The 25,270-nt window shown below is 43.8% G+C and overlaps 1 long non-coding RNA gene across 3 annotated transcripts; it reads left to right on the forward strand.

Annotated features, from left to right (window-relative positions):
* The first annotated feature begins 18,208 nt into the window (after positions 1-18,208).
* LOC309546577 lies at positions 18,209-23,397 on the forward strand. Of its 3 annotated transcripts, XR_014224940.1 has the most exons (4): positions 18,209-18,601; positions 18,719-18,812; positions 19,483-19,519; positions 19,550-19,567. It is a non-coding gene; the product is annotated as an uncharacterized lncRNA (long non-coding RNA). The 3 variants fall into 3 exon arrangements; XR_014224941.1 differs by lacking the exons at positions 18,209-18,601; positions 19,550-19,567 and adding an exon at positions 23,217-23,397 and having other exon boundaries at positions 18,689-18,812; XR_014224942.1 differs by lacking the exon at positions 18,209-18,601 and having other exon boundaries at positions 18,689-18,812.
* Positions 23,398-25,270: the final 1,873 nt, after the last annotated feature.

Genomic DNA, 25,270 nt, shown 5'->3' on the forward strand with positions numbered 1-25,270 from the left:
AAGACATTGCTAAATTTGTGGTACTCCCCTGGCAAGGAGGAGAGTGAGGAGGTGCACAAGACCTTAACCACTTTCTGAAAACATGTCTTACTGCATTGTGGCGACCATAAAAGAATAAGCATCTCAAAGTATATCCCAACCTGGTTGAGAAACCATCTGCATTGAACTGTATAACCCCCAAAACCCAGAGGAAGCACGGCAGAACCAGACACACCTCTTACAGAGGTAATATTCGCATCAGGTGCCTGCACAGAGACTAGAGCAGCAGCAGGGGCAGCCTGCAACACTGGTTGTACCGGAACTGCCACAGTGAGAAGATCCAGGTCAGCAGGATGAATCAGTAGCGTCTGTAACAAACAAACTGACAAACTGATCCATGCATTGGTCCTGCTCATCCAATCTGGAAAAAATATTATCACTTGTTGAATTGCCTGCATCTTCTGAATTCGTGGCTTTCGCCTATTATCAAGAACCATGAATCAGACTGAAATGAGACAGAAAATGCCATAAAATCATCTTTAATGAAATGGTAAAAAATAGTACAGAACAGTAAATGTGGTCAAAACATGAGCCAGGGGTCGGAAGCCAAAACGGAAAATCAGGCAAGCCAGTGATCAGGAAACCAGAAATCAGCGTAGTTGGAGGCAGAGGAACAGGATCAGGAACCAGAAGGGAGGTCAGACAGGCAAAGTCTTTCACAAGAACACAGCAAAGAAAATCCAGATACTGCAGTATAATTCAGTGCGTTACTGCTTGTTTAACACAGTATATTTCTGTGTATTAATGCACGTTTAATGCAGTCTATTTCTGTGCGTTACTGCATGTTTAACACTGTATATTTCAGTACGTTAGTGCACATTTAACGCAGTATATTTCTGTGTGTTAGTGCTCGCCTAATGCAGTATATTTCTGTGTGTTACTGCACGTTTAACGCAGTATATTTCAGTGTGTTATGCGCCCTTTAACGCAGTATATTTCAGTGCATTAGTGCAGATTTAACAAAGTATATTTCAGTGCATTAGTGCACATTTAACGCAATATATTTCAGTGCGTTCTTGCAAGTTTAACAAAGTATTTTTCTGTGCGTTAGTGCACATTTAACACAGTATATTTCAGTGTGTTACGTGCTGTAAAACGCAGTATATTTCAGTGCGTTACTGCATGTTTAACGCAGAATATTTCTGTGCATTACTGCACGTTTAACAAAGTATATTTCAGTGCGTTACTGCACGTTTAACGTAGTATATTTTTGTGCATTAATGTGCGTTTGACGCAGTATACTTCAGTGCGTTACATGCCGTTTAACGCAGTATATTTTTGTGCATTACGTGCCATTTAACGCAGTATATTTCTGTGTGTTAATGCACGTTTAAGGCAGTATATTTCTGTGTATTAGTGCACTTTTAATGCAGTATATTTTTGTGTGTTAGTGCACGTTTAACGAAGTATAGTTCTGTGCATTTGTGCACGTTTATTACAGTATATTTCTGTGCGTTAGCGCAGTTTTACTGCAGTGTATTGCAGTGTATTGCAGTGTGTCTTGGAGTGTGTCTGTCTGATTTAAGTGCATCCACGTACACATTTCCACATCTTTATTACATTTTGTTAATAAGCACCCCCCCCCCATCATCTCTGGGAGGCCAACAAGGAGAGGCAGACGTTTCAATGACACTGTGAGGGGGCCAGCAGCGTATGTGTCCCCAGGCAAGGGTGGACATAATAAATCCTCAGGCAGGGCATCATTTCCTCTGTTTAGTGATGTTGCCGTGCTACCCAGCCACAGCATGCAGAGGAGGTGGTGGACTGGTTTACTAAACCATCCTCATTCTCCTCATCCTCCGTCACCCAAGCAGAGACTGGTGTGCAGTCCACTGCAGCTGCCAGAGTGGCTAAATCTGCCTCCTTGTCCACACCTTTTCTGAACACAGCGTCAGCCACTTGCTCCTTGAAGATGCACAGCCATTACCTAAATCAGAGGTTGGTTCTGAGGTTGAGGAAGGTAGGAATATGAGCCTACAGAGAGGGGAGAACACTGGAGCAGAAATTGGCAGCCATGTTCCCCCAGCCGCAACGTATTGTCAAGTTGTCTCCAGTGGTAATGAGGATGGAGGAGATGGTAATGATGAGGTCACTGACGCAACTTGGGTGCCGGATAGAGCAGAGGAGGAAAGTGAAAATGAGGCACAACTCCAACAAGGCAGTCATCATGGATAAGTAGAGAGCAGCCACCCTATCCAAACACCTTGTGGAGCTGGACCCATCCCACAGCTCAGCTGTCTGGATTATTTTAGCACATGTGTATCGTCCTATTGCAATTTGCAAACTTTGTCTCAAGCACATCAAGCAAGGCAAAAACACCAGCCATTTGGGTACCACATGCTTAACAAGGCATTTAACCTCCCATCATTTAGCCTGTTGGCAAGAGCACCTGGAAGCCACACAAAAGAGGTGCAATTTCATTCCTCCTCCTTACTTACCTCAGTCTACCCCCACTATACCTCATGACCTCTCAGCAGCCTCCACTGACAAGGATGATGGTATAGCGCAAGGTGTCCCAGGCCATTGCAGCACATCTGCCAGTAGCACACAACCAGCTGTAGACTATGGCCAGCAAATTTCCCTGCCCCTTTTACTGCAGCGAGAAAAAAAATACAGTCACTGCCACCCACATGCCCAGCATCTAAATGCAAGCTTGTGAAAGCTGCTGGTTTTACAACTTCTACCTTTCCGTTTGGCGGATTTTGCCCCTTCTGTGAATTTGCAGAATGTGCTTTACCACAATGGCAGGTTATCAGTCGGTATTTCTTTTCACGTAAGGCCATTCCAGCTCTGTACCATCACGTGGAAGGCAATGTGTGGCATTATTGGGCAAGGCAGTCAACCGCACATCAACCGCACATCCACATCACTGCTGACACGTGGTCCAGCATGCATGGTCAGGGATGCTATATTTCGTTCACAGCACACTGGGTATCTCTGCTTGCAATTCAGAAGGATGTAGGACAGGGCTCAGTGCTGCAGCTTGTTGTGCCGCCACATCTCTATACAGCTAGTGGTGATGATGCGAGATTTGTCAGCGCTACCCCCTCCTCCTCTTCCTCCTCCATGCCCTCCTCTGCAAGTACCCCCTAAGCATTCAAGGGGCTATTCAATGAGTCAGGCTAAAACTGCCATGCAGTAGTTTAGTTGGTGTGTCTAGGGGACAGGAACCACACTGGAGCAGAGATTCTTGCTGCTCTGCAGGGGCAGGCCCAGAGGTGGTTCACACCACGCTAGCTAGAGCCAGGAATGGTGGTGTGCGATAATAGAATAAACCTCCTGTCAGCCCTTTAGACAGGGAAAGTTGACACATGTGCCATGCCTGGCTCCCGTGTGGTCACGGACCCCCCCGCGCGTGTGACCGGCGGACCCGATGTCCGCCGGTCACTCGGCGATCGGCGGGGGAGAGGGAGAAAGTCAGGCGGCTTGTGTAAACAAGCCACCTGTCATTCTCCTCGGTGTAAAAACACTGATCAACGGATCTACTATGTAGATCCGTTGATCAGTGTCCTTACAGCTCAAGCCACAGCCAATCACAGTAGAAAGCACGCCCCTAGGGACACACACAGCCCCTCCCTCCCAAATAAAGTTAACCCCTTCACTACCAGTGTATTTTTACAGTAACAGTGCATATGTATAGCACTGATTACTGTAGAAATGTCACTGGTAACCCCAAAAGTGTCAAAAATGTCAGTCAAGGGTCTGATCTGTCCGCCCCAATGTCGCAGTACCGCAAAAAAAATCACAGATCGCCGCCATTACGCGTTAAAAAAAAAAAACAACAAAAATGACAAAAATCTTTCCCTTTGTTAGTAAACGCGATAACTTTTGCGCAAACCAATCAAAATACGCTTTTTGCAATTTTTTTTACCAAACATAGGTAGCATAAAACAAATTGGCCGAAAATGTTAAAAATTTTTGATTTTTACATTTTTTTGGGGGGAATTTCATATAAAAAAGAAAGCTCTGTTTGTGGGAAAAAAAGAAAGCTCTGTTTGTGGGAAAAAAAGGACGCCAAATTTGTTTAGGTACAGCGTCGCACGACCGCGCAATTGTCAGTTAAAATCACGCAGTATAAGAACAATGTAGCGCTAATCATCAGTAAAAAGTTCTCAGAAAGATTAAAAAGTCCATGTAAAGTCCCAATATGATCAGATGAAAAATGTAGCGAATCCGTGATACCACCACCAGACACCCAGTTCACACTGACCCTTACCACATAACGATGATCCCCATGACAGAGATCCCAAATGCCAAAACTAGACTCAGTAGGACTCGATATGTATCCTGGATAATATACGTCCTTCTCTGGAAGTCTCAGGTCAGTAGTCACAGGTATGTAGGGAATGAAGCACAAAGCAGTATCATAGCGCAAACCATTTATTAACCAGATCAAAATAATAGATTAAAAACACTTACAAGGATCCAATCATAACGAGCATGTAAAGCAGTCCAAATTGTTTCCAAGCATGTTCCGCCACGGCATTCCACCAAAATGATGGCCGCCACGTCTCCTCACTGTGGGCGAGCGTGTCCACTGTGACCGCCCGACGTACGTTTCGTTACACTGAACGTCTTCAAGGGGCGCGGTCCGGCAGTCGTCACAGCTCTAAATACCAATGGGGAGAGAGCGGATATGGACGGTGACCCGGAAACCGGAAGTCGACCCCGAAACCGGAAGTGACCCGGAAACCGGAAGTTGACCCCGGAACCGGAAGTGACCCGGAAACCGGAAGTCGACCCCGAAAACCGGAAGTTAACCCGGAGACAGGAAGTCACCTGCGTTCCACAACCAGGAAGTGAGCAGGATGTGCAACTAATAGTATATATGAAGGGAATAAACCCATCTTTTATTCGCATTATATGCCAGATCCAAAATATTCATGCGGCCATATATATTACAATAGGCATAACGAACAGAATATAAGATTAACATTAATACTGTCAGTAGAACCGTCCACTAGTAGAGAAAACGACGCCATCTAGTGGGCATATAGCGGAACATGCTGCAAACATTACAATTAAAAGCCATACACACACATATTAAACAATAAGAGAAATAAAAATAAATAATACAACGTATAAGCTGCAATATATTAAGACTATGGGAATAAGCGGAATTAAAAAGGTAAAAAATGTGGAATTAAGAAATGTGTCAGGAATTTTTAATAAAGGCATTGAGGTCCCACTCAATATTCAACCCCCTAGGGGTATGGCACCTCATCTTAAAAATCCAATTAGTCTCAAGTTTCGAAACTCCACGTGTCATATTACTGCCTCTCCAATTCCCAACGTATCTGTCTATCCCCAAAAACAAAGTCCCAGTAGGGTCTCTGTTATGGAACTTGTCATAATGACGCGATACGTTGTGCTTGGGGCAGCCCTTGACTATGCTGGCCACATGCTCCTTGAGCCTCACTTGGAGCTCTCGGATGGTGCGGCCAACATAGTCAAGGCCACATGGGCAACGAATCAAGTAAACCACGTGTGTGGTGGAGCACGAAATAAAAGGTTAAACCTTTTATTTCGTGCTCCACCACACACGTGGTTTACTTGATTCGTTGCCCATGTGGCCTTGACTATGTTGGCCGCACCATCCGAGAGCTCCAAGTGAGGCTCAAGGAGCATGTGGCCAGCATAGTCAAGGGCTGCCCCAAGCACAACGTATCGCGTCATTATGACAAGTTCCATAACAGAGACCCTACTGGGACTTTGTTTTTGGGGATAGACAGATACGTTGGGAATTGGAGAGGCAGTAATATGACACGTGGAGTTTCGAAACTTGAGACTAATTGGATTTTTAAGATGAGGTGCCATACCCCTAGGGGGTTGAATATTGAGTGGGACCTCAATGCCTTTATTAAAAATTCCTGACACATTTCTTAATTCCACATTTTTTACCTTTTTAATTCCGCTTATTCCCATAGTCTTAATATATTGCAGCTTATACGTTGTATTATTTATTTTTATTTCTCTTATTGTTTAATATGTGTGTGTATGGCTTTTAATTGTAATGTTTGCAGCATGTTCCGCTATATGCCCACTAGATGGCGTCGTTTTCTCTACTAGTGGACGGTTCTACTGACAGTATTAATGTTAATCTTATATTCTGTTCGTTATGCCTATTGTAATATATATGGCCGCATGAATATTTTGGATCTGGCATATAATGCGAATAAAAGATGGGTTTATTCCCTTCATATATACTATTAGTTGCACATCCTGCTCACTTCCTGGTTGTGGAACGCAGGTGACTTCCTGTCTCCGGGTTAACTTCCGGTTTTCGGGGTCGACTTCCGGTTTCCGGGTCACTTCCGGTTCCGGGGTCAACTTCCGGTTTCCGGGTCACTTCCGGTTTCGGGGTCGACTTCCGGTTTCCGGGTCACCGTCCATATCCGCTCTCTCCCCATTGGTATTTAGAGCTGTGACGACTGCCGGACCGCGCCCCTTGAAGACGTTCAGTGTAACGAAACGTACGTCGGGCGGTCACAGTGGACACGCTCGCCCACAGTGAGGAGACGTGGCGGCCATCATTTTGGTGGAATGCCGTGGCGGAACATGCTTGGAAACAATTTGGACTGCTTTACATGCTCGTTATGATTGGATCCTTGTAAGTGTTTTTAATCTATTATTTTGATCTGGTTAATAAATGGTTTGCGCTATGATACTGCTTTGTGCTTCATTCCCTACATACCTGTGACTACTGACCTGAGACTTCCAGAGAAGGACGTATATTATCCAGGATACATATCGAGTCCTACTGAGTCTAGTTTTGGCATTTGGGATCTCTGTCATGGGGATCATCGTTATGTGGTAAGGGTCAGTGTGAACTGGGTGTCTGGTGGTGGTATCACGGATTCGCTACATTTTTCATCTGATCATATTGGGACTTTACATGGACTTTTTAATCTTTCTGAGAACTTTTTACTGATGATTAGCGCTACATTGTTCTTATATTGCTTTTAGATCTGTTTTTTATTCCAGATTCTGTGTAGCAGCTTTTCTATTTGGATTTTATTACCAACTTCTGAAGTTTGTATGTTTGAAGCTTTGAATTTCAGTTAGCGCAGCAATTTTCTTTATTAAAATCACGCAGTGCCGAATCGCAAAATACCCCCTGGTCGGAATGGGGGTAAAATCTTCCGGGGCTTAAGTGGTTAATACTGTACAGTACCTTGTCTCTTTCTACAATCCAGGATAGTTTCTACTTCATATTCCTCAGACCCATCGATTACAATTGGTGCTGGAGGTCCTGGATCCCGGCCTGGGAAAGGATCAGGTACAGTAGGTTTTAGCAATGACACATGAAACACAGGGTGAATCTTGTAAGAATCAGGTTCATATGCTACTGGATTGATCCTTCTCTTGACTGAAAAGGGAACAATGTATTTAGGCCCTAGTTTCTTTGATGGGCATTGACTATGAATACGATTTCCCTGACACATGTTCTCAATTTGATGGTGCAGCATTTCCTAAATAGGCACCCATGGTTGGAAGATCTGCTAAAGCAGGCCAGAAGAGTCTGTAGCCATTTTAGGCAGTCATACACAGCCAGTGCTTGGTTGGCTGAAATTCAGGGGGAATTCCACCTGCCCGTAAACTGCCTGATTTGTGACATGCCCACCAGGTGGAACTTGACTTTGGAAATACTGCAGTGGCTGCACATGCAGCAAAGGGTCGTCAATGAGTACCTGGGTGAGTATGGCACAACGACAGCCTCAGGCCGGCTCGTCTTTTTTTCCCCTTGCCAATGACTGCTGATAAAGAATGCATGCAATGTACTGTCACCATTTGAGGAGGCCACAAGGATGGTGAGCTATGAAAATGCAAGCATCAGTGACACTATCCCTCTAGTCTACCTGCTGGAGCACACGCTGCGTAGCATTATGGACAGGGCACTTGAGGCAGAGCAGTGGGAGGAAGAGGAGGACTTTCTTTCCTCTCAAGGCCCGCTTTATGCAGACACCATTCTTCCTACGCCACAGAATGCACAAGAGGAAAGGGAGGAGAAGGAGGAGGAGGATTCTGGCAGTTTTGGAGACATTGAAGAAGAGAAAGACATACGTCAACTCTCAACAGATGGTTTTCCATCCCCAGAACCCTTGAGAGTAGTATGTGGCTAGGAGAAGGCAGTTCCAGATACTGTAATCCTGAGTGACCCTGAGAAGTCTGCTTCTCATGCCTCCGCAAACTTGCCGTGCTTTTGCTGCCTCATGCTTCAAAGCCTGCGAAAGGACCCAAGAATACGTGGCATCAAGAAGAAAGATCACTATTGGTTAGCAACCCTCCTTGACCACTGTTACAAGGGGAAAGTCTCAGAACTCATCCCGTCCCCACAGAGGGTGCAGAAGAAGAACTCTCTCGAGGAAACTTTAAAGAGGAGTTTATCTAATGCTTTTCCTGACCCTGGTAGGTAACGGTGTCATGGAAAACATAGTTTTGAGGCTTCTGTTGGTCAAGCGAGGAGCGGTGGAGAAGGGGGCCACCTAAGAGATGCATTTCACAATTTTTTTAGTCCTCGCTGCATAGGGCTCTCAGCTTCCACATCCGATTGACAGCGTCTGCATCATATGGTGGACAATTATCTAGGGGCGGAAAAAGAGATGGAGAACTTTCCAGTTGAGGATCCATATGAAAATAGACCACTGGCCAGAACTTGCCCAGTATGCAATTGAGCTGCTGGGCTGCCTTTCCAAACAGGCATTCAGTGCTGCTGGAGGTTTTGTTACTGATAATAGAACATGTCTGTCCACAGACTCCATGGACCGTCTGACATTTATCAAAATGAATCAGTCCTGGATTACCAGCAGCTATGAAGCCCCTGATGTCAATGTCACTGATTAAATGTTTTTTGGTTGTGGAATCTCTGCAAGACTTCTAGACTGCCTAGTGTTGGGATGTTGATTTTATCTGGAAGATTTTGTTTTGGTGTAGGTTTCATAGGCACAATTAACACCCAAGGACCAATTTGGTTTACACCTGTTTGACAGGTGCATATCATTCCAATTTTTGACAGCAGGGACAATTCTTGCTTTCATCAAGAGTACCTCTATAGGGTTATGGTGTGAAGGGGCCTCCAACACCCAAAGACCAATTTTTCTGCCCCTGTTTGATAGGTGCATATAATTTTAATTTTTTTTATAGCAAGGCAATTCTTGCTTTCATCAAGAGAACCTCTATAGATTTAGGGTGTGAAGGCACCTTCGACACCCAAAGACCAATTTTTACGTACCTTTTACTTCTATCCAAAGTCTGCGGAAGAGACACCAGAATTTATCCAAAAAACTCTAATCGTGTTCCCAGTGCACTACATTGTGGCCGCATCGTACAGAATGGCTCCCCAAGCTATTGTTTTCAAAATAAATAAAGCTTGCAGTGAAAATGTCATTTTTTTGGCTCTTTAAATGTGATTTTTTTTCTGCAGCAGCTTCTATACACATTACAGACGTGCCACTTTACAGGGAAGACTAGGGTGACCCCTCCAGGAACTATATTGAAAAGGAATTTTTCATTTTTATTGTTATTTCTCATTTTGATGCTTTCACTTTAAGCATCAGTAAATCACTGCTCATTTACAAATGACTTTATTAACAAACTTTTTCATTAATGCATGTCCCTCAGGGCAGTACCCGAACCCCCATAACCATTGTAGGCCCAATTACTTGCATATAAGCCTTTAAATTGGGCACTTATGATCTTTACAGTTTGAGTTTTATGGATTTCAATGGGGTTCATTATTCGGTTCCAAACTTTTGTGATGTTCGAAAGTTCTGGTGTGAACCGAACAGGGAGTCGTTTCAGCCCATCCCAATTCTAAACCTATGACTATGAAGCTGAAGTTTCAGAGTCAGAAAAGCTGGGTAAAATTTAAAAAAATACATTTTTGATATGTAAGCATGCACAATCACATACATTTAAGTCTGAATTTTTAGGATTCTGCAGTTTAATAAAAAAAATTAGTTTTTAAGGACACAACATTATGTCATTTCTTTTAGACTAAAAAAAAAAACAATTTACACCTTTATTCAGCCTTATACACTAAATTGTGAAATAAATTTGCACGTCTTATTTTAACCTATTTTCAAATGCTAACCTTATTTTTTAATTGAAGTGTATTCCCTAAACTTTTAGCACTCCAATGACATCATAATCAAATTTTTGTGCGTGCACCATGGGCACTTTGAGGCTAATTTACATGTTTATTTCAAGTGTTAAAGTGGGTGCGTAGTTGATAAAAAGCTTTTTCTGCAGGAAACATTTGGTGGAAGTTTTTCTTGTTTTCTAACACAAGTTCAGCATTAAATTATTTAGCAATAGAAATTATATGGAATAAATGTGTGGGAGATGCTATACTTGTAGTTGGAGCTGAACAAGATGGCCTATGCAGCAGGAACATATGTCTGTCTATTTATAAATAAAATGTGTTACATTTCTTTACCACTTGCAGTTTTGACATTTTTCACATACATGTTAAAAACATCATTTTTTTTTCGCTAGAACGCCCAAATATTATACTTTTTCTGAAAGCAGAGGCTATGGAGAGTAAAATTGTGGTTGTTGCAATTTTTTATGTCACACATAATGGCACCGCCAGTTATCAAATGCACATTTTTAGAAAAAAATACACCTAAATGCATTTGAGTGCACACAAACAAATTATAATATCCATTTTTTGGTCAAATATAAAAGATGATGTTGCGCCAAGTAAATAGATACCAAACATGTCAAGATTTGAATTTGCAAACACCTGCAAAATGGTGACAAACAACATTACCTAGAATTATCTATAAGCAACACTTTAAAAAGCCTTTACAGGTTACCAGTTTAGAGTTAAATGTGAGCTCCAGTGCTAGAATTATTGCTCTCATTGTCACATTTGTAGCGATACCTCTCATGTTTGAGGCCAAAGCTGTTTACTTATGCATTCCGGACTTATAAGCTCATTCACATTTTTGCATGAGCACGCAGGCTGAAGCCATGGTCCTGGTATAACCCCTTCCCATCCAGGATGTATAAACTGTATATGTATGGTGCATGGGATTTGATTAAGCTTAGAGATCAGAATAATTTTACACTTCCACTAGAGGTCTGTTTATTCAGCAATAACTTTGTCATTACCTAAGACAACAAAGTAAAATATACATTGTTTTTTGTGGGAAAAACTGGGCTTTTACTCACAATATTGTCTTGCAAAGATTATTCTATTTTTTATGTTATCTAAAGACAAAAAGATGTAAAAAATACAAAAAGTTTTCCTTTAAAAAGTTTAGATTGTATTCTACAATTCGTCCCATTTGCAATTATACTAAATGGAAATGGAAAAGATTGGTTAAAAAACGATCAGCAGAAAAAATATTGCTAAATAGAAGAAGGGGAGAAACTAGATAGTTAGGGCTGATTAGGGTTAAAATGATTGTAAAGTCTAATTTTTTTTTTTTTAAACAAACATGTTATACTTACCTACCCTGTGCAGTTGATTTTGCACAGGGCAGCCTGGATCCTTCTCTTCCTGGGGCCCTCGTTGCTGCTCCTAGCCCCTCCATCCTATCGAGGGCCCCCTCAGCAAGCAGCTTGTTATGAGGGCACCCGAGCTGAGCTGCAGCTCCCTGTGTCCATTTAGACATGGAGCTGCCGTTTGCCCCCCCCCCCCCGCCTCTCCTGATTAACTAACTGACTTTGATTGACAGCTGCGGGAGCCAATGTCCCAGCCAATCAGGAGAGAGAGTCCCGGATGACCGAGGGACTCGTGGACATCGCTGGAGAGAGAGATGGGGCTCCAGTAAATATTAGGGGGTGCTGGGGAGGCTGCTACACCCAGAAGGTTTGCAAAGAATGCATTAAGATAAAAAAAAACCTTCCTGCCTATACAACTCCTTTAAGGATTAAAATGTGTTAAAGAAATTGCTTCTGAATATGATTTACCAGGACACTACCTTTTCTACTATATTCAAATCAAGGACTATGTTAGATCCTGCTGTTCAAAAGAAAATAAAACTTTTCAACTCCCCTTGACAGACTGGGCTTTACACAACCACACCTGTTCACTCCTACTTTGCCTAACTTCTCTTCAGCCAGTAAGCACCAGTGTTGGGCATGTAACTTAAAAAAAGTAATTAGTTATAGTTACTAGTTACTTCTTACAAAAAGTAACTGAGTTAGTAACTGAATTACATCAGTAAAAAAGTAACTAATTACCAGGGAAAGTAACTATTGCATTACTTTAAAAAAATACTCAAATATGTCAAATAACTTGTATGCCCCCAATGTTAAATATGTTAAATGAATGAAATGAACACTAAATAGAAGCAATTATTATTACCGTATAAAACATTGTACAGTAATCTACACTATTTTAATGTTGCTGTGGGACAATGAGACACCTATGGGGTGAATACTGATTCCTGAGTGGTACCTGCGTGGTATTTGCTGAGTGGTACCTGCGTGGTATTTGCTGAGTGTTACCGGCTGCATTGTACACTGGCAGTGGGTACCTGAGTGGTATTTGCTGAGTGGTACCTTAGTGGGTATTTGCTGAGTGGTACCAACTGGCTGCATGGTGGTACACTAGTATTGGCAGTGGTACCTGACCGGAGTCCTGAGTGACTCCTGACTGAGTGGTATTTTATTATTATTTTTTTTTTACTCGAGTGGTATCTGCTGCTGCTGGTGGTGGTGGACTGTTGGTGCTGGTGCACTGGTGGTGCTGGTGCACTGGTGGTGATGGGCTGGTGGTGTGGCACTGGTGGGGGTACTGGCAGAGTGGCAGTGGTACCTGACCTGAGCCTGACTCCTGAGTGCTGACTGTGGTATTTTATTTTTATTTTTTTTGGTACCTGCTGGTGGTGGTGGCTGGTGGTGGTGTGGCACACTGGTCGGGTCTGGCTCCATCCTCCTGTCTGTGACTGTCAGGACTGACTCCTGTGCTGTCCCTCCTGTGACTGTCCTGACTCCTGAGCAGAGTGCAGTGGCTGTGGACGGTGGTGGTGGTGGTATGTATCGGACCTCTGGGGGGACCTGCTGGCTGGAGCCCTGTTAATGTGATTGCTTAATCATGAACACAGATACATCCCCAGTTATAAGAGGGTGTGCATACTTATGAAACCACATTATTTTAGTTTTTTTATTTTCACTTCTTCCTCTAAAAAAATTGTTTTTTTTTTTCAATTAAGTTGTACAGTTTATAGGTCACATTAAAGATGGAAAAAGTTCTGATTTATCTTCGTCTCATTTTTTTACATCACAGAAACCTGACATTTTACCAGGGGTGTGTAGAATTTTTTATACTAATACTAAGCCCTGTGGGGGAGATTTACTAAAACTGGTAAAAACTGAACCTGTGTATGGTAACCAATCAGCTTGTTCAAGCTTTAACAATAAAACCTGGACACCGATTGGTTACTAAGCACAGCTGCACCAGATTTTGGGTGCACTGATTTAGTAAATCTCCCCTTGTGTGTAATTTATCTTGGAAAATTGAATACGATTTCTAAAAAAAAAAATAAAAAAAAAAAAAAAAGAGGGGTTAAATAGGAATACATTTTATATACATATTTTTTACTTCTAGGTTTTTTTAAAACAATGCCACCAGTCATACTTTAAGGCTGAATTCCCACATGCAGTGTAAAACGTCTGTCAACACAAGGACACACAGAAAACAATTGTTTTTTGTGTGTCCCATTTACACTGCAATGCAGTACAGACCTGTTTTGCAGCTTGCTGTGATAAAATGCTGACATGCTAGATTTTACTGCAGCAGTCTGTACAGAATCGCATGACACTGTACAGCAGAACAGGACATTGCACTGCTGTACAGTGACATGAATAAAGTGTACTTTTGTAGACTTCAAATAAAGTTTGTTAAAAAAAAAAAGGGAGCTGTGCATGATGCGCTGAATCATGTCCTACACTGCCCTCTACCGCAGGCGGGAACGGACAGCTGCCAGAGAGGTAAAGTGCTCTGACAGCTGTTTGTTTCTGTATGAACTGGTCCATAATCTACATATGAATAATCAGTAAAAACAATGGAAATATATTATTACAGTGTATTTACTAATCAATGATTGCAGACTATCTGCAAGTGTCATTTTACACAGAAAAGGCTGCCTTTTGACAGATGCTCCTGCTGTGTAGTAGCAAAACAATTCCTGGGTGTCATTATGACAGCCAGTAATTGCAGATAATACAAGTTACATAGTTTGTCAGGTTGAAAAAAGACAGTACATCTGGCTCAACCAATAAAAAACAAAAAAACAGTAAAGAAAACGCAACCATACAATTCCATATACACAATCCTATATCCATAGTTGATCCAATACAGTGGTGATCGAAAGTTTGGGCACCCCAGGTAAAAATTTGTATTAATGTGCATAAAGAAGCCAAGGAAAGATGGAAAAATCTCCAAAAGGCCTCAAACTACAGATTAGACATTCTTATAATATGTCAACAAAAGTTAGATTTTATGTCCATCATTGACACTTTCAAAATTACAGAAAACAAAAAAATGGCGTCTGCAAAAGTTTGGGCACCCTGCAGAATTTATAGCACGCACTGCCCCCTTTGCAAGGCTGAGACCTGCCAGTGTCATGGATTGTTCTCAATCATCGTCTGGGAAGACCAGGTGATGTCAATCTCAAAGGTTTTAAATGCCCAGACTCATCTGACCTTGCCCCAACAATCAGCACCATGGGATCTTTAAGCAGTTGTCTAGAAAACTGAAACTGAAAATAGTTGATGCTCACAAAGCTGGAGAAGGCTATAAGAAGATAGCAAAGCATTTTCAGATGTCAATATCCTCTGTTCGGAATGTAATTAAGGAATGGCAGTCATCAGGAACAGTGGAAGTTAAAGCAAGATCTGGAAAACCAAGAGAAATATCAGACAGAACAGCTCGCAGGATTGTGACAAAAACAATTCAAAACCCACGTTTGACTGCACAATCCCTCAAGAAAGATCTGGCAGACACTGGAGTTGTGGTACACTATTCCACTATAAAGAGATACTTGTACAAATATGGTCTTCATGGAAGAGTCATCAGAAGAAAACCTCTTCTACGTTCTCACCACAAAATTCAGCATTTGAACTTTGCAAATGAACATATAGACAAGCCTGATGCATTTTGGAAACAAGTTCTGTGGACCGATGAGGTTAAAATTGAACTTTTTGGCCGGAATGAGCAAAGGTATGTTTGGAGAAAAAGGGGCACAGAATTTAATGAAAAGAACCTCTGTCCAACTGTTAAGCATGGGGGTGGATCAATCATGCTTTGGGGTTGTATTGCAGCCAGTGGCACAGGGAACATCTCACGAGTAGAAGGAAAAATGGATTCAATAAAATTTCAACAAATTTTGCATGGTAACTTGATGCCATCTGTGGAAAAGGTGAAGTTAAAGATAGGATGGCTTCTACAAATGGATAATGATCCTAAACACACCTCGAAATCCACAGGGGATTACATCAAGAGGCGTAAACTGAAGGTTTTGCCATGGCCTTCACAATTTCCTGACCTCAACATAATTGAAAATCTATGGATAGACCTTAAAAGAGCAGTGCGTGACAGACAGCCCAGGAATCTCAAAGAACTGGAAGACTTTTGTAAGGAAGAATGGGCAAAGATACCTCAAACAAGAATTGAAAGACTCTTGGCTGGCTACAAAAAGCGTTTACAAGCTGTGATACTTGCCAAAGGGGGCAGTAAAAGATATTAACTCTGCAGGGTGCCCAAACTTTTGCAGACACCATTTTTTTGTTTTCTGTTATTTTGAAAGTGTAAATGATGGAAATAAAATCTAACTTTTGTTGACATATTATAAGAATGTCTAATCTGTAATTTGATGCCTTTTGGAGATTTTTCCATCTTTCCTTGGCTTCTTTATGCACATTAATACAAATTTTTACCTGGGGTGCCCAAACTTTCGATCACCACTGTAGTTAACCCCCAGTTAATAGGGAATTTTGTCAAGAGAAGAGGATCATAATGTATGAGATGCATCCCTTAACCATGTTTTTTACATTGTATCACTTACATTCAAAATACTCAGGTGGTTTACATTTGTTCAGTCATTTGTGTTCTGACTTTTATGCAATTTTATATTACTTTAGCTTCATTTTTTTGTAGGGGATGCAGGAAACCATCGCTTGCCATGACTCCTGAGAAATATCTTATCTAGCTGCATCAGAGACCAGCAATTACTCTGTGGGAACTCTTTTCTCCTTGTTATTGCTTGACTTAGCGCACTTTCTAGCATTTCAGGATACAAAGTATCCATGCCCAGTATGCATGGGTAATAGTCTCCATGCAAATTATATCAGCAGACAAACATGCATGACTTTTTCTTAATATCTGCGCCCACAAAAACTTTCTTGAATCGCTCCCAAATGTTCACGCCATATTGACCTAAACAATGTATGCAAATTTCATAGACTCTTGGACATTCTTAGATATCACGATAAAAGATAAATAGGCCTGTAAAGCTCATTAAAAATTAGAAACTCTGTTCCTTGTTATTAAAAAATACATATGTCTCTGGAGCAAAGACTACACAGTTAAAAAAGCCATGGAGTTTATTGTGAAATAATAAATATTAAACTAACCATGATGAAATCAAATTCATTATTTATAATATAAACTATGAATAAAACACTAAACATGACCCATTAACTCCGAGCCATTCCCTTATGGGTAAATTATTTCTGATAACTCTTTTAGTTATGGGACGGCATAAAAAAAGCACATTATTTGAACAAACAAAAGCATGATACACACGAGCCGAATGCCGGGCGACATCAACCAGTTAAAAAAAAAAAGGATCTGACATACAGCCCGGGTGTATGGCAGCCAGCCCGACAGAAGCCGGCCATTCAGCCGACTTCTGTCAGACGAGCATGCTAGAAAACCAGCAGGCGACGGGCTCCCAATCAGAGCTCTCAGCCAATGGATGAGAGTGATGGCCAAAGTGTTTCGGCGGGGGAAGCAGTCCCCCTGTCAGAACACAATAGCTTAGCGGGGGAGATCGCTGTATTAACATTGGATTGTTATTACAGTGGCATTGACCTGAGCTGTAAGTTTTTTTTTGTTCAACCCGCTGGGTTGAACGAAAAAAAAAAAACGGATAGTTTGTACTAGGCTTAAGTTTTACCTTTCATTACTTTGTAAACTGAGGTTTCAAGATCTGCCAAAACTTGTCAGTGTAATATCCTAAAGCTATCTACAGTATATTATTGTAAATTTAGAGGGATATATTAAAGTGAACCCATCACTATGCCTGTTTGGGGAAAAGTAACAGATTCCTTGATAGCCAACCTCCTCTCCTACTAATACTTACCTTGGCTGTGCTCCTCTGCTGACCCTTTTACCTGCCAGTGTCCTGTATGAGCTCAATTTTGCTCTGTGTCAGAACTTGTACAGGCCTTAGGACCTTTCCAAGTCCTAAGGCCTGTATAGCAGAAAAGGATTTCATGCTCCTTTATAACTAGAAGTACCAAATATTCCCAAGGGCTCCAAGTATCAAAGGTGACGGGGAGAGCATAAGGGAAGAAAGAATCTAAGACAGACGGGCAGGTTATTAGGTAGACTTGTTACTTTGCCCTCAACAGTTGAATATTCAAAGTAAAAGGTTTTCTTTCAAACTGCATATCAGGAAATATGTAACTGCATCAAAAGCAGCTCATTATTAGAATGATATATGCCTTTCATGAAGAAAATGTCTTTCAATGTTATAAAACACAATATATATACAGGGAAATGAAACTTGAATCTTCAAATAGAAGCAGAATATTTGTTATACTAATATGCCAGGAACTGCTAGTCTTCATGTAAAGAAAGAATTGGAGATGAAAAGGTCAAGATCCATCTGAAAGTTATTCTACTTATGTATAGGTCGAGTTACTTTTATCATGACAGTTGGAAAGAAAATCTCCCTTGACACTGATATGCAACAAAGGAAAATGCAGGGCTGTTTACCATAATGCACTGACTGGCCACTGCCTTGGAAAGCTGGGTAAGAGATCAGCAGCGGCGTAGCAATGGGGGGGCAGACGTCATCTCGCCCCGGGTGTAAAATTTTAGTGGGGGGGGGCGCAAAATGATTCCCCTGGCGTCCTGACGGTCTGTGCTGCAGCTTGTTGCCTTCCACAGCCCCCTACACCTCCAGTGAGGCATTAAAGCATTCCTCTCAGTGGCATCCTATCCCAGCTCCCCCCACCCCAGGGCTCCTTTGGTCCAGCATGTTCCTCTGGTGTGGCCTGTGAAACAGCGGAGGGGGAGGGGCAGTGCTTGGAGCAGATCATGGCCATGGGAGAGGTGCAGTGGCTGCTAGCTGACCTCCTTGTGGTGGGGATACCAAGGAGCGGCTGGATAACGGGGACTCCTACAATACTGCCCGCCCGGTGCTATGGAGAGCCCTTATCAAATGGACAATGAGGTCCTGGAGAGGTAAAGAGGATGATGGATCCACCATCTACATCATACTGTGTGTGGGGGGTGGGGGGTGTGAGTAGTGCAGGAAGTAGGTGTGTAAGGTAGGTCAGTATAGTGGTCAGGTAGGTTAGTGTAGTGATCAGGTAGGTCAGTGTAGGTGTCAGGTAGGTCAGGGTAGGTGTCAGGTAGTTTAGTCAGGTGGGCAGGTAGGTCAGTGTAGTGGTCAGTTTAGGGGTCAGGTAGGTCAGTGTAGGGGTCAGGTAGGTCAGTGTAGGTGTCAGGTAGGTTAGTGTAGGGGTCAGGTAGGTCAGTGTAGGAAGGTTAGTGTAGTGGTCAGGTGGATTACTGTAGTGGTCAGGTAGGTTAGTATAGGTAGGTTAGTGTAGGTAATAAAATTTCAAAAAACAGTATCTCTCCTGCGCTCGAGTGGTGTGCGGAAAGGTAAATGATCTAGGTTGTTTTTTAGGCAAAAATGGAGCGGTCTTGCTGCCCTCCTCAGGACCAAGGGTATTCAAAAAGCACTACAAGAAAATGACAAGAGAAGGGTGCACCGACCTTGTGCATTACCACTAAAAAAGTTTATTAAAATCAAAGAAGGTAGCGTACAATATACTCACAAACATAGGATATGTACAAGCATGTAGGAAATAGGGACTGCTCGCTTCCAGGACACTTCTCTACGGCTGGATAGCGTGATGGCGTCTTCACAATCTTGTATGGCTTACGCGTTTAGAGGGAGGACCCTCTTCCTCAGAGCCAAAGTTGCCCAACTTTGGCTCTGAAGAAGAGGGTCCTCCCTCGAAACGCGTAAGCCATACAAGGTTTTGAGGATGCCATCACTCTATCTAGCAGTAGAGAAGTGTCCTGGAAGCGAGCAGTCCCTATTTCCTACATGCTTGTACATATCCTATGTTTGTGAGTATATTGTACACTACCTTCTTTGATTTTAATGAACTTTTTTAGTGGTAATGCACAAGGTCGGTGCGCCCTTCTCTTGTCGTTTTCTTGCAGGTTAGTGTAGGTGTCAGGTAGGTTAGTGTAGTGGACAGGTAGGTCAGTGTAGTGGTCAGGTAGGTCAGTGTAGGTGTCAGGTAGGTCAGTGTAGGGGTCAGGTAGGTGTAGGTGTCAGGTAGGTCAGTGTAGGGGTCAGGTAGGTCAGTGTAGGGGTCAGGGAGGTTAGTGTAAGGGTCAGGTAGGTCAAGTAGGTTAGTGTAGTGGTCAGGTAGGGCAGTGTAGGGGTCAAGTAGGTTAGTGTAGTGGTTAAGTAGTACAGTGTAGGTGTCAGGTAGATTAGTGTAGTGGACAGGTAGGTCAGTGTAGGTGTCAGGTAGGTAAGTGTAGGGGTCAGGTAGGTTGGTGTAGGGATCAGGTAGGTTGGTGTAGGGATCAGGTAGGTCAGTGTAGGAGTCATGTAGGTCAGTGTGGAAGTCAAGAAGGTTTCTTGTAGGCAGACAATTGCAGGACTATGGTGTGACAAAAAAGTCCGTATAGCAGTACGCTTGCGAGGGTCCCATAGGCCGCGTACATTCCAGGACATAAGAGTACCAGTTGGGCTAGCCATGGTGGGTATTCAACATAGGAGGGGCCGCCCACATTTTGCAAGCAGGCCATGGGTAAATCCGCCCATGAGGAAATCCGGTGGGGGGCAAGAACACATTCTCAAGGAGGGCAGCCAGCTGTTCGACCGGAACGTGTACAGCATATCCGTGCGTCACAGGTCGTGGGAGTGCACCATAATAAAAAAGACATGAGGACAAGAACAACGAAAGAGAAACAAACAAAATACAAACGATGAAAAAGAACACATGTGACGGTGAGCCCATAGGGCGGCTCCCGTCCAAACCCCGCAGGGAGACATCTGCCAACCCAGATGGCATGAGGGGGTTAATTGAAGAGGGCCCAAACTCGCACAGGCCATAGTCATAGGCCATTCCAGACGAAGCTTGGGTTAGAACTGCAAACTTGAAACTGCAAACTGTAATCCAGGTAAGATGCGTTTACCAGAACTCCGGAACGAGAAGAGGTAGTCGCTGGTTGGAGTACAGCTGTCCCATCACAAAAAGGATACGCACCCCGGCCGGGGCAATCTTCCAAAGAGTCCAGATACGTAGAGATGCAAAGTCCACATTGTGGCGCCCCTTACTCATCAGGAGCAGCGCGCTGACGTTGACGGAGGGTGGGTTCATGAATATCGAGCCAATTCACCGCGTCGGCAGCAGTATCAAAAAAGTGCGCTCTACCTTCCGCGGTGACCCGCAAACGGGCTGGGTATAGCATAGCATATATGAGTCCAAGGCGGCGGAGACGTTGCTTAACATCGGTGAATCTTGCTCGCTGCTTTTGGACTTCAGCAGAGAAGTCCGGGTAGAAAGACACCCGCACCCCATTAAACTTGACCTCTGCCTTTTCCCTGGCCAGCCTCAGCACCTTCTCCCTGTCCCTGAAGTGCAGCAGCTTGGCCAGCATGGGCCTGGGAGCATTACCCGGCAGTGCCCTGGTGGGGACCCGATGGGCCCTTTCAACCGCAAACAGAGGCGAGAAGGATTGCCTGCCAAAGATGTCACAGAGCCAGGATTCAACAAACTCAGTGGGTTCTCTGCCCTCAACCTTCTCTGGGAGTCCCACAATGCGCACATTGTTGCGCCGCAAACGATTTTCCAAATCATCCGTCTTGTCCTTATTGATCTGGACCTGCCTCGCGGTTGTTCTTGAGTCAGTGATCAGCACTGGCAATTGGTCCTCCAGGTCACTAATACGGCCTTCCGCAGCAGTAGTGCGCTCACGGATCTTTTGTAGGTCTTGGCGAAGGAGAGCCACTTCTTCAGTGAGACCCCCCAACCGCTCCTGAACATTATTCACAGAGGCAGTACATTTGTGCACAGCACGAAGTATTTGGCTAAGTGTAGGTTGTTGTTCCTCCTCCGTCTCCCCCTCATCTGCGTCCAGGTCCCAGTCAGTCAGCACCGGCCGCGGAGCAGCCCCCAGGCCCTGCGAGACTGCCTCGGGGCGCCCCCCATTGTCAGCCTGAGCACAGTCCCCAGCCTCCTGATCCCTGAGTTCCGACAGCTTCTTGGCGTAAAGTAATATATCCCCAGCAGCGTCCTTACCTGCGGGACGGGTCGTTTTGGGCTTCACCGCAGCCTCTTTCTGCCTGTCAGGGCCACGCAGGACACGCTGTGGGGTTGATGGGCCAGCACCATCTTGAAGCGCCGCAGAGACTGAACTGTCCTCCTTGGTCTTGCTGCCGCGAGTCATGGCGGTATTTCAGCAGGGGGGAGGGGGGGTGAGTCAGCACTGGCTCTCCTAATCAAGGCAGGTCAGGCTTGTAAGGCAGGAGAGGAGAGGGAGATGCGGCCTGGTGTATGGAGGGGTAGCTGCACGGGTTGTCACAGGCACAGAGCAGCACAGAGCCGGGACGTCACTACAGGGTTCCGAGGGTGGAGGGAGCAGCAGGAGGCAGTCCGGAACATGCAGGAGACAGAGGGGCCAAAGAGACCAGGATCGGCAGCTCACCCGGTCCACGAACGTCCGCGCGCTTCCGTGATCGGCTGCCGGCCTCAGGAAAGTCCGCGGCTTCAGCCCCGACTAGGCCGCAAAACGGATCCCCGCAAATCCCAGTCTGAGACCAAAAATATAGGCAGGAGGCTGTACCCGGGGTGCGGGGGAGACACTAGGAGGTGGGATGGAGCCCGTAGATGGTCTGTGCGAGGAGGATGGCTGAAGATTGGTGGTCGCGGCGGCGGGGCTCACCCTGCAATCCTCCAGGATCTCTGGTATCCGGGCACGCAGCGGGGAGCAAGAGGCAGCAGAGTAATCACGGGGACCCCCGGAAGATGAACGGTCCGTGTTATGGTGTAATCCGGCCGGGGAAAAGAATGTAATTGCAGGATCAAGTACGGGAGCTCCGTGAGTCGAGTCCTCTCACATGCCCGGTTCGGCCACGCCCCCAGTCAAGAAGGTTAATGTAGTGGTCAGGTAGGTCAGAGTAGGAGTCAGTGAAGGTGTCAGGTAGGTAGGCGTAGGTGTCAGGTAGGTTAGTGTTGTGGTCAGGTAGGTCAGTGTAGGAGTCAGGTAGGTCAGTGTAGGGGTCAGGTAGGTTAGTGTAGGTGTCAGGTAGGTCAGTGTAGGTATCAGGTAGGTCAGTGTAATGGTCAGGCAGGTTAGTGTAGGGGTCAGTGTAGTGGCCGGGTAGGTCAGTGTAGGGGCCAGATAGGTCAGTGTAGTGGTCAGGTAGGTTAGTGTAGGGGTCAGGTAGGTCAGTGTAGGTAGGTCAGTGTGAGGGCAGGTAGGTCAGTGTAGGTAGGTCAGTGTAGGTAGGTCAGTATAGTGGTCAGGTAGGTTAGTGTAAGGGTCAGGTAGGTCAGTGTAGGTTGGCAGGTAGGTTAGTATAGGGCAGAAGAAAAGATGTGGCACATCCCGAATTGTGAAGAAGTCTTTGATTTATTTTCTATTCCACACTCACAGGCTTAAAACACGACAGAGGAACCACAATGTTCAGCAGACGCGTTTCACACAAAGTGAGCAACGAATAAGCACTTTTTTTTTCCTTCTGCTATACAAATGTTCCAGGCTGCGGACCTCAGCAGGCACCCAGTTTTGTTACCACAAGTAGTGTTGGGATACTTCTCATTTGCAGACAGCTTTGGAGCGGTGTACACCTCCTTTCCTTTTGCTCTGAGGTTAGTGTAGGGGTCAGTGTAGGTAGGTCAGTGTAGTGGGCAGGTAGGTTAGTGTAGGTGGTCAGATAGGTGAGTATGGGTAGGTCAGTGTAGGGGTCAGGTAGGTCAGTGTAGGGGTCGGGTAGGTCAGTGTAATGGTCAGGAAGGTCAGTGTAGGAATCAGGTAGGTTAGTGTAGGAATCAGGTAGGTCAGTGTAGGAATCAGGTAGGTCAGAACTACTGTACTAGTGGAATGGACTCAGGGAGTGCTAAAAGTCCCCGGGTTTGAGGCGCAAATGACTTGCCTGGCCCCGGGTGCTGACAACCAACGCTAAACCCCTGGAGATCAGCACCCATTTTTAAAATGTACAAGCTGTTATTATTGTTTTTTGTCCACCTCTAAAGATCTGTAGCTACCTAATAAATGACCTAAAGGGGAAATGTGTGCAGGAGATGTTGAGAAGAGTCAAAAGTCCAACTGTAGAAACATGAAATCATCTTTCCTTTCTCTTTTTGTTGGTATGGAAGGTGTGGGGTTCCATTTAAGATTCATACCAGACCCTTAACCAGGCATTTTGACCAGAAAGGGGGGACTTTGCAAGAGGGGCTTTGTAGAGCCTCCTTCCCCTTCCAAGGTACCTTGTCCCCATGGTGAAAGAAAAAAGGACTAATCCCTACATCCTGCCCCAAAACTAAATGTGAGGGTTTTCAAGGGGGGGGGGTCTTATTGGAATCCAGAAGCCCCCTTTATAAACTCCACTAGGGGAATAAGTGCAGGGTACATGCAATGTACCTCTACTGTCATAATCATATTTATTCAGTTATTTCAGTAGAAAATCCTGCTCATTGATGCATGTCAGTCCAGTGCAGGGCCCAGAACAGCCATTGTGTCAGTGGGCAGGGCAATTTTATCCATTTATTCAGACAACTGTGGGTCTGACAGGTCATAAAATTACTTCCCAATAAATGAGTATAATAAAAAAAAAAAAAAACAGAACTTTAACTTGCCAACAATATGCACAAATTTCCCTTTTGAATATTGTACAATATACCTTAAATTGTTTATCTTTTTACAAGTACTATTACTATAATGAAGATACAATTAAAAAACACATGATATTTGTTTTTATTCCTTGGTGGGTAAAAAGTTATGTTCTCTGCTGTCTAGTAAAGGGTATATTGGATTTTCCACTTTCCTAACCTTCAGGTGTATTAATTTAATTTAAGTATAATTGTACATTTACTTATTACCGCAGCATTACATATTACTTTGGGGGTAAACCAAAGACAGGACTGAATCTATCAAAATAACAAACAGAGAAAAAATGTGTCTAAAGCAGGTAAAGATTCCCCTTCTATGCTGTCAAAGTAAACAAAGAAGTTCTTGATAATTCAAAGATAATTGCAAAATGAAATTCATGCAGAGATCATTACCTTTTTCAATTGCTTGTTTGAATGCACAAGTTAGTTCAGAGATCTGAATAAATATTGTTTGCATTTAAACTCTAAAAAGAAATGAAGAGGGAATATATGGCTGGAGTAAATTATCTCTGGGGCATATTAGTGAACAAGATTTTCTAACCCGTCTAATTGACTTTCCCACAACAGAGTTTAGTGATATGTTGTTACCACAGATGCAAGATCACCATCAGGCTTGACTTTTGTGCCAAATAAAAGTGATTTTGTTTCTAGGTTTTGGTTTTGACATATTTATGAGATACAAGGTGTCTTGGTTCCTTAATGCCACACAGGTGGCGCCACATCACACAAGAGTAGCCTTTATAAGTATAAAAATAGGACTACAAGTGTTTTAGCCATACCTGGCCTTTAGTATTACATACATCCCCATTATTGCTTGAAATGTAAGGCTTTCAGTTCTTATTCACTGCAACTGAAGGCTCTTACTTAAACAGATATCCAACAAACTGGTAATACAGAAAGTACTACAGAACTCTTCTCCACTGTAGATTACTGACAAGCTCACCAATAAAAAGCTGGAATCAGACAAAGTAATAGGCTTCCCTTCTTGCTCAATTGAAATTACCAGATACACAACATCTTTGTGTATCCTTGCAAAGGGTCAGACTACAGCGAGGCTGCAGTTGATAACCAGTGTCTGCCACCAACTCTATTGATGTTGCTGGGCTGGATGTGATGC

Source organism: Pelophylax lessonae (genome assembly GCF_965119305.1).
Source record: "Pelophylax lessonae genome assembly, chromosome: 2".
In the NCBI taxonomy this organism is placed as follows: domain Eukaryota; kingdom Metazoa; phylum Chordata; class Amphibia; order Anura; family Ranidae; genus Pelophylax; species Pelophylax lessonae.